The sequence below is a fragment of the Dendrobates tinctorius genome, unplaced genomic scaffold, assembly GCF_039654945.1.
Source record: "Dendrobates tinctorius isolate UK_male_01 unplaced genomic scaffold, ASM3965494v1 ptg000162l, whole genome shotgun sequence".
Classification (NCBI taxonomy): Eukaryota; Metazoa; Chordata; class Amphibia; order Anura; family Dendrobatidae; genus Dendrobates; species Dendrobates tinctorius.
Genome location: NW_027361829.1, coordinates 61040889 through 61060410, shown reverse-complemented (window position 1 = coordinate 61060410; position 19522 = coordinate 61040889).

Genomic DNA, 19522 nt, shown 5'->3' with positions numbered 1-19522 from the left:
GATGGAGCAGACAATGATGGGAGTGATGGGGTGATGGAGCAGGCAATGATGGGAGTGATGGGGAGAAGGCAGTGATGGGGAGAAGACAATGATGGGGTGATGGTCGAGAGGGCAATGATGGGGTTGTGGGTGAGAATGCAATGATGGTGGTGGTGGAAAGGGCAATATATGGGGGTGGTGGAGGAGGAGGAAATGATGGAGGTGGTGGAATGGGCAATGATGGGAGTGGTGGGGGAGAAAGCAAAGATAGTGGTGGATAAGAAAATGATGGAGGTGGGGGAGAGGACAATAATGGGATGCGAGGGGAGGAGGACAATGAGGGGTGTGGGGGATTGGGATATACATAATAAAGGAGACTATGTAATATATACCTGTATATGTGTGTGTGTGGCTATATAACATCAATAATCTATATATATATATGTATATATACACACGTAGCTTTGATGCCATAAAAGGAGGGGGGCCCGGACACATTTCTTGCACAGGGACCCCAAGCTGTCAGTGTCCGCCCCCTGTCCGCCAAAATAATTTGTACTTTCTGTTTTTTTTTCTGTCACATTATTAAAAATTAGTATTAAAAAAAGCCATTAGGTCTTCATCCAGCATCATCAAGCTAATACATACATATAGAGAACTGCAAGAAGTTGAAAGTCTAGAAATTTAGAAATAATAGCAGAGTTAGTAGCAGACTAAAAATTAGATCTTTGAGTGTAGTGTGGGCTCTTCGGATGCTTCCGAATTATCAACGACCAAAGGGGCGGCAAATTTTTCGACCGCCCCGGGCGCCACAAACAGTTGCTACGCCACTGATCTGCTGGTAGTGGCAAAAGCACAATAGCACCTAAGGCAGGAGGTGTTGAGCCTGCATCATCATCTTGCTCCACAAGGCCTTGAAGGCTCCCTTTTCTGGGAGTAGATAAACCGCTTTTAAAGCCGGAGCATCAGGATCAAGTTTTGGCTTACATTGCTGACACAGCCTCCAGCACTATCGCCTCCTCTTCTGAAGTTTCAAAAAATAAAAGCACTGAGTCATCAGTGGAGGCTCCTGGTCAGGAACTACACCTTTCCTTGCGTCCTTCACCTCTACCAAAAGTGAAGGATGCGGCTGGCCACACTTCAGATTACTCCATGGAGCTCTTTTCACATACCATGCCTGGGTTATCAAGTCAAATCATGAATTCCCCAGTCCAAGATGAATCGGACATGGAGTGCACTGATGCAGAGCCACTGCTAGATGATTCTGCTGGTACATTCACTCAGAGCACTACGTTGTCCTTGCAGTGTACTGAGCCAGAATCTGACCCTGATGAAACTCAGGTGCTCCTTCCCGCATACTATACCACCTTACCCGGTGACACAGAGGAAGATGCAGATGAAAGTGCAGGTTCCTTGAGCAGGTGGGGGGGGACATACTCATGGGCGATGGCACTGGCACAGGGCCCCTCATAGTATGCAAAAGTGTCTGCCGGTGGGAGGGCCCACCCAGGGCCCACCCACCGTCAGACACACCAGGGCCCACCCACCATCAGACACACCACCGTACTATGAGGGGCCCTGTGCCAGTGCCATCGCCAACGAGTGGACCCCCCTGTTTGCTCAGGATCACAGCACTTGCAAAGTTGAAATACTTACCTCTCCCTGCTCCTCCGACGTGACGTGTTCCGCGTTTCCTGACAGTGACATTCTGGTCAGAGAGCGTGATGACATCACGTCTGTATGCCCTCTGCCTAAACAGTCCAAGTGCAGAGAGATGGAAGATGGAGATGACGAGGAGTCCTGACTAGTACAGGGATTCCCAAGCGAGGAGACTTATTTAATTGTTTTAAAGGTTGGGAGCAATTTTTGGGGAGCACTATACTCTGGAGAATGATATATGGGACCCACTATACACTGGAGCATTCCAAAGGTGGACATGACACACTGGAGCAGCATTTCCAGCGCCCATTCTACACTAGATCATTAGAAATGGGGCCCGTTATATATGGAGCATTATTTGGGCCCATAAGTCAGTGGAGCTTCATCCATGGGGACCAACATATACTGTAGCATTATGTGGAGCTCATCATATACTGTATTGAACATTATATGGGACCAATGATTCTGTATGGAGAAATATATGGGCCTCATTATTCTATATAGCGCACTATGCGGTGGCCATAATACTGCATGGAGTAATATACTGTCCGTTTTTTGGAGCTATTGGAGAATTTAAAATGCATATCAGTCATGTGATGTAAGAAGTGAAGTATTTTTCATTGTACTATACCGCTATTTCTCTGCTGTATCAGAGGATCATGAATTGTGGCATGTGTTAAAGGAGCCCAGTGACACTCTTTGGCCCTGGGCCCACGAAAATCCAGAGCCAGCCCTACCCCCCCCCACAACTTTAGCCAAATAACCCCCAGTTTTCAATGCCTAACTATTATTATAAAGTTAATTAAGGTTGACAAGCTTAAGTAATAAGAATTGATGTTTTTGGCATTAAAATGGGCACTGTAGGTGTGTTTCCTGTCCTACACTCACTGCCAACTTTTCTTCCCCATTGACTTGCATTGGGTTTTGTGTTTCAGTCGGCCTTCGACTTTTCACGATAATCGGCCGATTTAGTTCGACCCGACTTTTGCAAAAGTCGGGTTTCATGAAACCCGACTCGACCCGAAAAAAGGCAAAGTCGCTCATCTCTAGTCATAAGCATGCTGAACATATAAAATTGCGTATAAGAAAAGTACAAACCAACCACATATGTTGCGGTAACATTTTTAATGGGGAGATATCAGTTATTGTTTTTGCAGCCAAAGTATTGCATACATGCTATCATGTAAGGAACTTGTGGTATCTTAATTCCAATCCAGAATACACCTTGGGACACCTTAACATAGCATAATGCATCCAAAAAAGTGCCAATTCCATAAACAGTAAATTAGTTCAAATTCACAACAATTGAAATCTACCATTTGGCAGCTAGTGATATAGCCCCAAATCACTTGAGCGTGAAACCACAAGTAATAATAAAAGTTATATTTTATTTATTCACAAATATAAAATATTGAACAATAAGTACAAAATATAAAAAAGGTGACAAGAACAAGAAGAAAGAGTGACGTATGACTACTCCAAAAATTTACAGATGTTGCTGCATGGTAAAGAACATGGCACCATCAGGAATAATTAAAGCCATGAATGTGGTCTGCTGAACCGCTAAACAAATCTAGTGCCACTAAACCCATGTTCTTTACCATGCAGCAACATCTTTCAATTTTTGGAGTAGTCATACGTCACTCTTTCTTATTGCTCTTGTCACCTTTTTGTATTTTGTATTTATTTTTCAACATTTTATATTTGTGAATAAATAAAATGTAACTTTTATTATTACTTGTGGTTTCACGCTCAAGTGATTTGGGGCTATATCACTAGCTGCCAAATGGTAGATTTCAACTGCATATAGCATAGTAGATTACTCGGGCTGTATTGTATGAAATATGGTGCCTTATAGAAAAGCAATTTTGAGCATCAACTGATTCAAAGGAAGTAGCACGTCAAATATTAGTGCAGGCTATGCAACTGCCACATGAATAACATCCATGAAGGTTGACTCCTTAGGTTAAATACATTTTTATTTCAAGAAGTACAATGGCTTTGGACTAGCATATCCTTCAGATTTTTGCTCCTTCACTAAGGGATACTCAGAGATGTTTAGTCAAAGTTGGTTCTGTTTTTAAAACATTCCAAAGCCATTGAAAACAAGTTCTCGTAGTAGACCATTCAGCATCGTATGTGGAAATGAAATGTATTTTCTCCTCTGTGTTCTCTCTCTTAGACTGAGTCAATAAAGGCATCTCGTGTGAACTTCTTTTTTGCTGTTACATCCATATTGTGTACATCTATTGCTGTACCCACTAGCTTGAAACCTCATTTTTAAATCAGCAGATTGTCACTGTCAAGCATTGACCAAATGGGATAGTTGTATACAGATGAGTAGACTTAACATATACAGTCATATGTAAAAGTTTGGGCACCCCTATTAATGTTAACCTTTTTTCTTTATAACAATTTTGGTTTTTGCAACAGCTATTTCAGTTTCATATATCTAATAACTGATATACTCCGTTATATTTCTGGATTCAAATGAGGTTTATTGTACTAACAGAAAATGTGCAATCTGCATTTAAACAAACTTTGACCGGTGCAAAAGTATGGGCACCCTTATCATTTTCTTGATTTGAACACTCCTAACTACTTTTTACTGACTTCCTGAAGCACTAAATTGGTTTCGTAACCTCATTGAGCTTTGAACTTCATAGCCAGGTGTATCAAATCATGAGAAAAGGTATTTAAGGTGGCCACTTGCAAGTAGTTCTATTTGATTCTCCTATGAAGAGTCGCATCATGGGCTCCTCAAAACAACTCTCAAATGATCTTAAAACAAAGATTATTCAACATAGCTTTTCAGGGGAAGGATACAAAAAGTTGTCTCAGAGATTTAACCTGTCAGTTTCCACTGTGAGGAACATAGTAAGGAAATGGAAGAACACAGGTACAGTTCTTGTTAAGCCCAGAAGTGGCAGGCCAAGAAAAATATCAGAAAGGCAGAGAAGAAGAATGGTGAGAACAGTCAAGGACAATCCACAGACCACCTCCAAAGACCTGCAGCATCATCTTGCTGCAGATGGTGTCACTGTGCATCGGTCAACAATACAGCGCAGTTTGCACAAGGAGAAGTTGTATGGGAGAGTGATGCAAAAGAAGCCGTTTCTGCTAGCACCCAAAAACAGAGTCACCTGAGGTATGCAAAAGCACATTTGGACAAGCCAGTTACATTTTGGAAGAAGGTCCTGTGGACTGATGAAACAAAGATTGAGTTGTTTGGTCATACAAAAAGGCATTATGCATGGAGGCTAAAAAACACAGCATTCCAAGAAAAACACTTGCTACCCACAGTAAAATTTGGTGGAGGTTCCATCATGCTTTGGGGCTGTGTGGCCAATGCCGGCACCGGGAATCTTGTTAAAGTTGAGGGTCGCATGGATTCAACTCAGTATCAGCAGATTCTTGACAATAATGTGCAAGAATCAGTGACGAAGTTGAAGTTATGCAGGGGATGGATATTTCAGCAAGACAATGATCCAAAACACCGCTCCAAATCTACTCAGGCATTCATGCAGAGAAACAATTACAATGTTCTGGAATGGCCATCCCAGTCCCCAGACCTGAATATTATTGAACATCTGTGGGATGATTTGAAGCGGGCTGTCCATGCTCGGCGACCATCAAACTTAACTGAACTGGAATTGTTTTGTAAACAGGAATGGTCACAAATACCTTCATCCAGGAACTCATTAATAGCTACAGGAAGCGACTAGAGGCTGTTATTTTTGCAAAAGGAGGATCTACAAAATATTAACGTCACTTTTATGTTGAGGTGCCCATACTTTTGCACCGGTCAAATTTTGTTAAAATGCAGATTGCACATTTTCTGTTAGTACAATAAACCTCATTTGAATCCAGAAATATAAACTGAGTCCATCAGTTATTAGATATATGAAACTGAAATAGCTGTTGCAAAAACCAAAATTGTTATAAAGAAAAAAGGTTAACATTAATAGGGGTGCCCAAACTTTTACATATGACTGTATTAACCCCTTTCCTACATTAGACATACTATTCCGTCCATGTGACCTGGGACCTGAGTACCAAGGACGGAATAGTACGTCTAGCGTGATCAGCTGCGCTCGTGGGGGGAGGGCAGCTGATCGCAGCCAGGTGTCAGCTGATTATCACAGCTGACATGCGGCACTATGTGTCAGGGGTGGTCACGGACCGCCCCCGACACGATAACCCCTGGCACACTGCGATCAAAGACCATCGCAGTGTACCAGGGGTTTAGGGAAGCATCGGGAGGGAGGGGACTCCTTCCCTGCAGGTCCCCGAATCCAAAATGGCAGCGGGGACCTTTGGGGGCCTGCAGGGAGGCGGCTTCCTCATGCCTGCAAAGCGCCGACATGAGGAAGCCTGCAGCACTGCCTGTGACAGATTGCTGATCTGTCACAGCGATGTGTGATGTGACAGATCAGCGATCTGTCACATGACAATTATTTCCCCCCATGAGACAATGTAATAAAGTTAAAAAAAGTGTAAAAATTTATTTAAAAAATCGCTAAATAAATTAAAAAAAATATTCCCCAATAAATTCATTTTTTGAAAATAAAAACAAACAATAAAAGTACACAGATTTGGAATTGCCGCGTCCGTAACGACCCACCCTATAAAACTGTCCCACCAGTTAACCCCTTAATTGAACCCCTTAAAAAAATAAACATAAAAAACGAAGCAAAAAATAAAGCTTTAGCATCATACCGCCGAACAAAAAGTGCAATAACGCGCAATCAAAAAGACGGATATAAATAACCATGGTACCGCTGAAAACGTCATCTTGTCCCACAAAAATTGAGCCACCTAATAGTGTTATCAGCAAAAAAGTAAAAAAGTTATAGCTCACAGAATAAAGCGATGCAAAAACAATTATTTTTTTAAATAAAGTTGTTTTCATTGCATAAAAGCGACAAAACTTAAAAAAAGACATAATTGAGGTATCGCTGTAATCGTACCAACCCGAAGAATAAAACTGCTTTATCAATTTTACCGCACGCAGAACAGTGTAAACACACCCCCCAAAAGAAATTCATGAAACGCTGTTTTTTGTTCATTCTGCTTCCCAAAAATCGGAATAAAAAGCGATCAAAAAATGTCACGTGCCCGAAAATGGTACCAATAAAAACGTCAACTCATCCCGCAAAAAATAAGACCTCACATGACTCGGTGGGTCAAAATATGGAGAAATTATAGCTCTCAAAATGTGGTGATGCATAAACTATTTTTACAATAAAAAGCGTTTTTAAGCGTGCGACAGCTGCCAAAAATAAAAACCAGCCAAAAATAGTAAATCAAACCCTCCATTATCACCCCCTTAGTTAGGGAAAAATAATAAAAAAAATGTATTTATTTCCATTTTCCCATTAGGGCTAGGGATAGGGCTAGGGTTAGGGCTAGGGGTGTGTTGGGGTTAGGGTTGGGGTTAGAATTGGGGGGTTTCCACTGTTTTGGCACATCAGGGGCTTTCCAAACACGACATGGCGTCCGATCTCAATTCCAGCCAAAAAAGTCAAATGGCGCTGCTTCCCTTCCTAGCTCTGCCATGCGCTCAAATAGTGGTTTACCCCCACATATGGGGTATCAGCATACTCAGAACAAATTGCACAATAGCGTTTGGTGTCCTGTTACTCTTGGGAAAATAAAAATTGGGGGTGAAAAGATCATTTTTGTGGAAAAAATATGATTTTTTAATTGAACGGCTGTACGTTATAAACTTCTGTGAAGCCCTTGGGGGTTCAAAGTGCTCACCAAATATCTATATAAGTTCCTTGGGGGGTCTAGTTTCCAAAATGGGGTCATTTGTGGGGGGTTTCCACTGTTTAGGCACATCAGGAGCTCTCCAAACTTGACATGGCATCCGATCTGAATTCTAGCCAATTTTGCAGTGAAAAAGTCAAACGGCGCTCCTTCCCTTCCGAGCTCTGCCATGCGCCCAAACAGTGGTTCCCCCCACCATATCAGGTATCGGCATACTCAGGACAAATTGCACAATAACTTTTCCAGTCCAATTTCTCCTGTTACCCTTGGTAAAATAAAAAAAATGAACCTTAAGTGAGTTTTTTGTGAAAAAAGTTAAATGTACATTTTTTTTAAACATTCAAAAAATTCCTGTGAAGCACCTGAAGGGTTAATAAACTTCTTGAATCTGGTTTTGAGCACCTTGAGGGATGCAGTTTTTAGAATGGTGTCACTTTTGGGTATTTTCTATCATATAGACCCCTCAAAGTGACTTCAAATGTGATGTGGTCCCTAAAAATAAAATGGTGTTGTAAAAATGAGAAATCGCTGGTCAACTTTTAACCCTTATAACTTCATAACAAAAAAAAATTTTGGTTCCCAAATTGTGCTGATGTAAAATAAACATGTGGGAAATGTTACTTAAGTTTTTTGTGTGCCATATCTCTGTGATTTTAGAGCATAAAAATTAAAAGTTGGAAAATTGCCAAATTTTCAAAATTTTTGCCAAATTTCTGTTTTTTCACAAGTAAACGCAAGTTATATGAATGAAATTTTACTGCTAGCATGAAGTACAATATGTCACGAGAAAAAAGTCTCAGAATCACCAGGATCCATGGAAGCGTTCCAGAGTTATTACCTCATAAAGGGACAGTGGTCAGAATTGTAAAAATTGGCTCGGGCATTAACATGCAAAACACTCTTGGGAGTAAAGGGGTTAAAGAGTTTTCTGAGGTGAGATTTTGATAGACATCAGTCTACAATTTTTGAAAACAAAGGAAGAGGACTCTGACACAAAATGTCAGTAAATCAGAGTATGGTAAAAATGTCAAAAAATGTTTATTTGAATATTCAAGTGGATATCTGGTGGCTGAAAGAGACAAACAATATTTAACTTACATACTATGAATTGTAAAAAAAAACTCCAAGATGACAAATAATTAGGGTATAAATGGACATGCATAAAGACTATAACGCAAAAAACAAAATGGTAAGTAATGCAAAGAATTTTCTATATGCAGATACACTGTATATACACAACCTATGTAAGCAAAAAGCCACAAGTGTATTGGTAAAGTAGTCAACTCACTGGTGCAAAGTTTGAATTAGCTGATTCAATAAATCACTCAAGTTAGAGACATGTAAGGACAAAGTAAAGGAAAAATGGTCAGTTCACTGGTGCTACAGTATGTCCTTTTAAACTGATCTTATTGGTCACTCAAGTGAGAGAGATGTGAGGAAATTGGAAAAATAGTCAACTCACTATTGCTTGAGTAGATAAATGCACCCCACCCAAATAAAAGACTGAGATAGCTGAGTGGACAGTGCAATTGAAAAAATAGTCAACTCACAGATGAAAAAAGAGAATATGGTTATGTATTAGTGTGCTGACAAAAAGTAGCATACTGTCAGGACAATGTAATTGGAAAGAATAGTCTACACACTCGTAATATGATTACCATGCCAAAAGAAAAGGGGTAAAAAGCAATAGTAAACATATGATATTAAGTATGGCAGAATCACTGTCCCAGTGTAATAGAAAAAGTATATGTAAAGATGTATCACCTAGTACATAGAAGTGAATGCCATACGTGGTGAGTCTGTCCAATGTTACATTTAAACAGCCTGGTGGTATAATCCTAAGTCAGGTATAGAGTATATTCAAAAGAAGTCACAGAGGCAACCAGATAGTGTGGGGCCCAGATGAGTGTTTCAGTTGATTTCCTTTGATTGCTTAAACTTGCATCAAGGGTTTAGTTGGTAACCACTTTGGATTAAGTCATAAAAAATCTGTTGTGTATTTCGAGCCTGTAGAAAGTAAATACATGTAGCACTTATCAAATATAGCATTTTATTTATTTTTTATGGTGGGCATGAAAACAGTGGGACAGAAATACAAGGTGAATTACATTACACCATTGATCCCCAACCTTTGTTACCTTGAGAGCCACATTAAGCACTGATAGATGGGTGTGAGCTAAATGCCCATTTTCACCCAGTAGTGACACTTGTATTCCCAAGTTACTGTTATGATAACTGAATGCTCACAGAGAATTTATGCTACTCTTTCGGATAGGTAGTATACTTACATCAAGGGGTTTCAACTTTACCCGCATTTGGTATTCTCGCATCAAGCACATGCACCTCACTATTGCATCCACTTTTAAGCACTCCTCTTAGTGGCAGTATCATTCTACATGCAGATTACCATATTTAACCTGTGCTAGAATATGCACATCCAAATCTGCTCTTCTCTGTTGGGCTACTCACTAAAGTCACAATATGGAAACCTCTCCATAACAGGTTTCCAGACTTGGTGCTAATGCATCAGGATCGCAGATAGCCAAGAGCCACACATCATGAACTCGCCAGCCATATGTGGCTTTTGAGCCAATGATTGGAGACTCCTGCATTACAGCATACTTCTTCAGGTCATTAGATCCCTTGTCCTCTGTAAAAAAACAAAAATAATAAACAACCATATTCTCACCTGTCTGAAGTGAAGATAATACAAACTGTTCCACGCCACAATCCATAACTGGCTTACAGCCACAGGATTACTGAAGAAGTGTTCCCACCTACACTTCACTGTGAGCCAGGATGATGACCTGCAGTGAACTCAATGAGATCACCATGAGCACCATGAGAATGCAGTTCATTGTCCCAGGTCACAGTGAAGTGTGAGAACGCAGCCTCAGTGACCTGTGGTAACCTTGATGATGTTACCGCTAGTCACTGAGGCTGTGCATGCAGCACCTAATTCTCCCATGGTTTTCAGCCTGGAAGGTCACATTATGGCACCATCCACGTAGAAAACAACATATTGAAGACATTGATTATGGCATGGAACATTTTCACTTTGGACAGGTGGTGGATGTGTTTATTATTTTTCTTTTTTACAAGGGATAAGGGCTTCAATGAAATGGGTGTAAGGTGAGTTTAACTTTTGTTTATTATTTTTATATATATTTATAAAACAGGGTGTGGATTTTTATTTCACATAAAGGGCATAGTTCTGGATGTTTTTTTATTTGCTATACAATATGACTATGGGGTTACTATTGGATAGGTGTCTTATAGACTTTTCTCCATTTTTAACCTGTGGGCTTGATGTCACATGACAATACAAATGTGACATCAACCCCACAAATATTACCCCACTTTACACTGCCACAGGGCAAGTGGAAAGAGCAGGGCAATATGCCAGAATTGGTGCACCTAAAAGATGCTATTTTTGTAGGGCAGCTGCGAGCTGATTTTATTATCCTGAGGAGGGCCAATATCCATAACCCTTTACCTGAGAATACCAGCAACCATCATGCAGTTATCAAAGTGAGAAACAACAATGTTTTTGACCCCCTATTAATCTGAATGGGGTCTGTGTTCAGGTGCACAAACTAAACTTTTTTCAGATGTTTGGCCAAACCCGCCGAATTACCAACATCCACGTTTGCCCATCACTAGTCAGCACAAAACACTGGCACTGAGCCCATTAAATCCATGATGCTACTACATTTTTTAAATGTTACTGTATATTATCTGCAATAGGATAACTGATCTGCTCCATTTTTGCCTGCCAACATATATACCCTGTGTGCACAATTATTAAGCAAGTAAGTATTTTCACCATATCATCATTTTTATACATATTTTCCAACTCCAAGCTGTATAAACTTGAAAGCTGATTGGTTGGAAGCATATTAGGTGATATTTGTGTAATAAGGGATGTTGTGACCTAAGGATATCAACACCCTTTATCAAGGTGTGCAGAATTATTAGGCAGCTTGGTTTACTCCGACAAAATAGGCCAAAAAAAGAGATCTAATGGACCCTGAAAAGAGGTATATTGAGGTGTGCTCACAGAACAGAGAAAGGTTTTTTTGTAAATAGACAACAGGGCCATAAAAATTGTGCTTAGAAAAAAAGATGGACATTAACTGACAATGATTTGAGAAAAATCATACATGAGGCAACTACGAACCCATTATCCTCCAGTACTGTCATATTCTAGAACTTCAACCCCCCTCCAGTGCCCAGAAGGTCTTCAGTGCTCAGCGAAATGGCCAAGGTAAGGGAGGCTGGAACTTGACCACCACTGAACAAGACACAAGGCGAAATGTTAAGACTCTGCCAAAAATGATCTGAGGACAGATTTTTCAAAGGTTTTATGGACTTATGAAATGATAGTGACTCCTGATGGATCAGATGGATGGACCCATGGCTGTATCTGAAACCGGTACAGGCCTCCACTTTGACTCAGACACCAGCAAGGTGGAGGTGGGGTACTGCTATGTGCTGGTATTATTAAAGATGATCTAATCTGACCTTTTTGGTTTGAAGATGGACTCAAAATCAACTCCCATACCTACTGCCAGGGTTAACAAGACACTTTCTTCAAGCAATTGCATCAGAAAAGTCTAAATCTTTCAAGAAAACCATGATTTTTATGTAGGGAAAATGCTCAATCACATGCATCTAAGTACTCCACTGCTTGACTAGTAGTAAGTAGAGGTCTTAATGATGGTAAAAACAAGTTCCACATAACAGTTAGTTGATAATTGGAAACATTTATCTGAGGAAATTTGACAGTGCCATGCATCCCATCCACAAATTGGTAGGGACAACTGGTTTCTCACGCGCTTTGGTGGATAACACATACAAATTATATTCCCATTTATATACCTATTTCTACATAATCTAAGGCACATGTGTTCAGAGTAGCACATGTACCTTCTTTTATTGGATTGACATTTCTTATGCATGTATGCAGCCAGTGCAGTGTTTTTTTCAGCTTTTGCATAACTGTGTGATAGTCAAAGCGCTGTAGCAATTTGTTTTTACATTTATTATAATCCATAATTTGCCAGTAGGCCTGCAAATATTCTTAAAATGTTCTGCAACACATTGTTCTACAGATAAAATGTACTGAAAAAAAAACAGGTGTCTGAAGGTCTCCCGAGCCAGAATTATCCATTACAACTAGTAATTGTTATGTTTTACTATAATTATTTAATTATTGAGTCTGAGCATGCATGGAATCTTCAGGACGGTGAGACAGAATTTTGATTTAAATATTGCACCCTACTGTAGCAGGGTATAGCCCTCTCTCATATGTATAGTGGTCCCAGGTATGTCTTTTATATCTTATTTTGTTTCTCTTTTATTCTCTTTTATTCTAAATAATATTTCCTTTTAGTTAAATCAAATGTGAAGATGGATGATTTGCTGGGAATACAGATTTCCATGTCAGATCATCTCTATTGCTCATTGTTGGCTTTACATAGCTGGATATCACCTTGCCTGTCATATCCTACAGTATTCTATACTGTGTTGCTTCTGATGATGCTACTGCTAATAGACAGTCAAAACAGCCACACATCTCCTGCATGTCCACTATGATTTCACTTTCAAAACACCAAAATTGTTCCTGGGCTCCAAAAAACAGAATAATAGTTGACACATGATAAAAAACCATTGTTTCTTCATTTTACAAATGGTGAACCTGTTGCTGATCAAATAACATAGGGATAACTTTTGCACAGCTTGTTAAAAACATTGCTCTTCTCTTCTCAAGCTGTGAATCTGTAGCAAACCCCCTAAAATGATACATTTTGGAAGGCTTGTTAAAAAGTTATAGAATCTTCATTTAGCAAAAAACAACAAGCCTCTTGCTGCTCCCCAAGAAGGGATAACTTCAGACCTCTGCTTGTTAAAAGTTCAGGAAAGATAAATATCTTTGCACCGTGTTAGCCAATAGATAGAAAAATATTCAGAATTGAGAGTCCTCAGTGGTTGATACCTTTTAATGGCTAACTGAAAAGATGGTAACACATTGCAAGCTTTCGAGACTACTCAGGTCTCTTCTTCAGGCTAGACTAATACAAAATCTGAAGAGTCACATATTTATGCACAGTACAACGCAAAAAAAATGCAATGGATAAGACAAGTGACGTGAAGCAGAACCTATCATTGTGGGAGAGGGAGAAACATAAATATTGATAGTTCTGCTTCACGTCACTTGTCTCATCTATTGCATTTTTTCTCTGCTGTCTTGTGTATAAATATGTGACTTCAGATTTTGTATTAGTCAATGCCTGATGAAGAGACCTGAGTAGTCTCGAAAGCTTGCAATGTGTTACCATCTTTTCAGTTAGCCATTAAAAGGTATCAACCACTGAGGACTCTCAATTCTGAACATTGTTAAAAGTTCATGATTTTTTCCTTGTTCATAAACACCAGCAAGGCAGGCATCTGCCACCAAAAAGTGATATTTTTTGAACATTTTTGCAAATCAAAAAGGCAAAAATGGCTGTTAGCGCAGTTTCTGGTTAAACAGGCTTTTGGTTAACGCCAATTACCATCCATTTGCCCGTAGCTAGATAAAGTGATTCGCTTTGACTTTTCTATGGCTGAGTTTACATCACAGAGCTTTATAGGGGCTCAATACAATCATATGAGAACTCAGACTGTTACATATCTTTTTCAGGCAGTTAAAGTCGTAGAAATACTTGTGATTTGCAGTAAATCCAAAATTTAACGTTTTGGAAAATTTTGAAGAGTACTTCTTCATTTAAAGTTTCAGTGGTCAGTTCAAGTCTGTAAACTGCATTGATTTCATGGTATCCTGTATGAGATTTAACTGTGTTGTGTTTATTTAGTTAGCACAAGACTGATGAATGTTTTGCTGCTCTCTGCAGGAGAAGCAAAGCCTGGGAAAATCAAACAAGATTTTGTTGGCTTAATAAATTATAAACAGCCCCAGCCCAATAATGTGAAATTTGATGAAATCCACATTAGCAACTCTACGATACAACGCACATCTGACTAGAAAAACTGCAGTTTTGCTTCTGTAAAAGCGGCTTAACTGCTGAGGGCAATAAATGCAAGAGTAAAAAAGTTAACTTGTAAAAGTGCCCACAGAGTTGTATTATTCACCACTAGTAATTACAGCTCACTAGAATACTGAACCGTTTCCAAGGGAAGAACATTAAGTAAAGCATGTAGACTGTAATATTTGGTTATACTAGCTATAAAGCATAGAAGTGAATTAGTCCCACAGTGAATCTTTTATTGGGCATTTTTTGGACAAAATAGTCTTCTAAACCAATTTTGCTGGTAAACTCAGCTTGATAGGTTAAATAAGGATTATAAAATTTTAAATTGCTGTTCCATAATGTTTAAATTTCTTACATGGCATTATTTTTATGTAGATGATATGCAAGGACAGATTTAGAAAAAAAACCCTAAGGTATGATATGATGATGTTCTTTGAATAACACAGTAAATAATAACAGCTGAAATGCTGTTATTAAAATCTATGATGTGTGAAAACTGCAAACTGTAGAGAGGATTTCCTTGAAGTATTTGTTTCTTACCTTTGCCTCTATCACTGCAATAAGACTTTCTTGGAGAACACCACATGTTCTAAGTGTTTTAAAATTAATTATTTTTGTTAATTTTATGAATAGGGATGAGTGAACGTGCTTGCTGATACTCTGATATCAGTCTAGTATCTGGTTGCTTGGATTTACTCGGCACTCGGAGAGTATTGGCCGGTGCTCTGTTTCAAACTTGAATGCCCACCCCACTTGTTTGGCACCTGTTACACAGCCAACAAGCATGCGAGGATTGCCTACGAGTCACTGTAATGCCGTAGCCAGCTTGGTAGTACTGATTGGTTGGCCGTGTGACATCACCAGGGGTTATAAAAAAACACACCACCAAGCTCAGCATAGTGATGCCATTGCACAGCTCTGTGACAGTTGTTATTGGATGGAGAGAGTGCTTATCCAGGCGTGTGTGTGCAGAGTATAACAAATCAGAAGCCTGTATTGCTGATACTGGTGCTGAAACTGAACCATCATACTAATAGTTCTTGTAAGGACTAATTTTGTGCTTTGATATTTGCTTCATAAACAATCTGCATTTAGCCTAGGGATGGATAGAGAGTTGCAGGAGCAGGGAGAGTGACTGAATATTGTCTCTAGGCATGAATCAGGGCTTTGCAGATCGTTGTTATATATATAAACATTTTCTGTATTTAATTACTCATTCAAATACTATTACATGTTCTGTGGTTCATTTCGGTGTTATCTAAAAGTCCAATAAAAGTGTTGAAATTTTTTTCTGTATTCAATTACTCATTAATATACTATTATGTAGTAGTCTTTATTAAATAGCAGAATAAGAAGTGCTCCTGCACTCTCCGGATTAAGTCACACATATAGATAAATTTAACTGTAGGTTTATCGTCAACACATTTCAGAGTCTACAGACCCCTTATTCAGGACAACCATGATGTACTCCTGGGGTGTATATATATATATATATGTCTGAGGTAGGCCTCTGTAAATTGTTAATGGGAGCATGATAAACACCCTTAAAAAATTTATAGCAAGGGTAGTACCCGCTACCCTCACTATAAATTTGATATGATGTTGATATGGAGGGGGAGGATGAAGAGGAGGACACAAAATAGATGAAATCCTGAAGCCTATACTCATGCTTGGGTGGGAAGGGATGCTTATGAATAGACCAAAAAACCACAATAAAAACTCTCACTGGATTTGAGTTTATGGTCAGCAGCTATCATGCGGTTTTGTACAGAAATCTGTCTAAATTCAGCCCTTGATCATTTTGATAAGAGTCTGTCAGTCAGCATTTTCAGTTGACAGGTGGATGCGCCTATCAGTTAAAATACCCCTGGCAGCTAAAAAAAAAAAACTGCTCTGACAAGATGCTAATGGCAGGGTAAACCAGGACCTCCTAGGCGTAGACAGACAGTTCATGTCATGTGCCTAGCTTGGATACCCAATAGTTGTAAGGCACAGAGGAAAGACGGCGGACACTGGTATGGTCAGTAGGGTACTCCTTCAGCATCTTCCAAAAACTTTCTCTCCTTGTCAGATTACCCCGCTCATCAATGCCTGGATGCTGGGAGGGTCTGAGAAAACTTCCAGACCTTTGAGAGTGTTCCTAGCCTCCACTCCTTGGTTGTCCGAAAAAACGGTGACCCATGCCACTAGCATTTTCACATGGGAAATTTTTATTAAATAATTCTTCAGCTAGGGTTTTCTGGTACTGCAACCTTTTATAAGACCTCTCCGACACAGGAAGTGTTGGCCAAAATGCATACAACGTGAGGGTCACGAGAAAAAGCATCGGATCATAAACTCAACCATGTGTGCCAGACTGATAAAAGCCAAGACTTACTTATCCCCAACAAAAGGGTGACTGTTCATGCTGTATTCCTCATCCTCCTGTCCTCCCTCTCCTTCTTGTCTTCAGGCCATCCACACTGAAGAAATGGGATGAAGTTGGTGTGAGTACTACCGTCTTTAGTCAGGAAAGCAGCACCTGTTTCTCCTCCTCATTGTCACCCAATATGGGTTGAGAAGATGAGATGAGGCTGGGCTGTGTAGCATCACCCAGTTTAATTTCTTGCTCTATCTCAACTTGCTCCTCTTCAATTGTGAGCAGCGAGCATTTCAGTAGACACAGAAGCGGAATGGTGATGCTGAATTTGGCATTATCACTAGTGATGAGTGAGTATACTTGCTAGGGTGGTCTCTGAGTATTTTGTCGTGCTCAGAGATTTAGTTTTTGTTGCCTCAGCTGCATGAATTACGGCTGCTAGACAGGTTGAATACATGTGGGAATTTCCTAACAAAGAGGCAATCCCCACATGTATTCAGGGTGTCAAGCAGTTGCACATCATGCAGCTGCGGCAATGAAAACTAAATCTCCAAGCATGCCAAAATACTCGGAGGACACCCGAGCATGCTAGGGAAAACCCGAGCAATGGGTATACTCGCTCATCACTAATCATCACCGCTCACTATCTTGATCAAATCCTCAAAGCTTTAGAGAACTGCACAGATGCCAGACATCCATACCCACTCATTAGCTCCTATGTGCGGAGTCTGACCGGAATACCAAAGTGCTTGGTGTAACTGATATTCAACTACTGCCCTCTGCTGCTCACAAAGCATTGCAAACATGTGTAAAGTTGAGTTCCAATGTGTGGTGACATTGCACACCAGTCACTGAGCTGGAAGTTGCATATGTTGCTACCGCACTGCCATGGCGGCAGCAGCTATAGCCGACTAGACTGAATGGGCACACACATGGTGTACTTTCAAAAGTAGCTCAGGCTGATCTGGGTAGGCTTTGAGAAATCGCTGAACCACTAAACATGTGGTTTGTCACCTAAGTAAATTAGCTTCAGTATAGCTTGTTGCCATTTTGCTGAGGGAGTGCTGCAGTGCTTCCACCTCTCAAATGATGTTGACATTTGTGAGATGGAGGGTGAGGAGGAAGAATTGCAGGAAGTTCTGTAGAAGGTGGAGGCAACCCTGATTGAACCAAGGACCGCAATCCTTACTGTCGGTAGCACGTGTTCCATCTCAGGGTCGAACCGGGTCTTGGCTTCCACAATGTTCACTTAGTGTGCCTTTGGGGAAATGTAATGTCCCTGGCAACAAGACCTTGTACAGGTGTTCGTGGTTAAATGGACCTTCCAAGTCACATCATTGGTCAGGGCACAGCTGATGTTATGGGACACAGGCTTGTGTAAGGCATGGAGAGCACACCAGGAGAAATAGTGGCAGCTGGAGACCGAGTACCAAGGGACTGCAGTGGTCATGAGGTTGCAGAAGAGTTCCATCTCCACAAGCCTAAATGGCAATATTTCCAAGCAAAGCAGTCTGGAAATGTGGCCGTTTAGCATTGCAGCCTGTGGGTGGATGGCTGCATATTTTGGCATCCATTCCAAGGACTGGGGTAAGGACAATTGAATGCTGTGCTGGGACAAGGATGTGGATGTGGTTGCAAGTGTGCAGAGACAGGTGCAGGGTGGGAGGCATCTTCACCTACTTCATCGACAGGGGATTGCCATGCAGGTTAAACAGGGAAAGAGGCTGTGGTGTCACCAGCAGACACTGTTTCTGGACCCTGGCTTTCGGTCCTTGAAGTTGGATGCTTTGCTTGCATGTATCTGAGCATGCTGGTATTAGTCAGGCTGGTAGTTGTGCTGCTCCTGATGATGCTAGCATGGCAGATGTTGCAAATGGCCTTTTTTGGATTAACTGAACTGTGTTTAGAAAAGCACCAGACTTGGAAACATCAAAACCTTGGTTTGGCAACTTCACCTGTGTTGATTCTCTGGGGATCAGTTGCTTGCCTTGTGTCTCTGGCCACCAAAATACCCTGTTGTCCTTGCTCTGCATGTCAACTTCCCAGGTTTTTGTCACTGACTTCATCATCCATCACCTGGTCTTTCAATTCTGCACCCTGGTCCTCCTTCTCACTTCCTGATATAACACCACTTGCTGGCAATTGTGTGTTATCATCACCCAGCTCTTGTGACAGTAATTGCATTTTCCCACCGTCATCTTCTTGTGAGCTTGGTTGCTCAAATATTTGAGCATTTCAACATGCGATCTCCTCATGTCCCCTTTAGTGCGGGCAGGGCAAGAGGCCATAATCTAAAAATGTAGATGTGAACAGTTCTTTGGCGTGTCCTAGAGTGGGATCACTTGTCTCTGGGCACTTAGCATGGTGGGAGGAAAGAGGATCCGGGTGAGGATTGTTATCCAGAATCATGGCTACTGAGACTAGACCATGTTTTAGATAGGGTGGTGCTGGCAAAGTGACTGGAAGCATTATCTGCTATCCATCCACATCCTTTTCACACTGATCCAGCTTCAAGAATGGTGTTCTTCATCCCCCACAAAGTGGAACTAGAAGCTAGATCCACATGATGTGTGTGTTTGCTGTGTTTCTGCAACAGGTGCAGTTTCACATTGTGCACGTACTTGGCCTCAGCGCTCACCATCATCATCACGTCCACTTCCCCTTCCCTTACGAGTCTTGCCGATTTGAAATTATTTATCATATATCCCTTTTGAGAAAA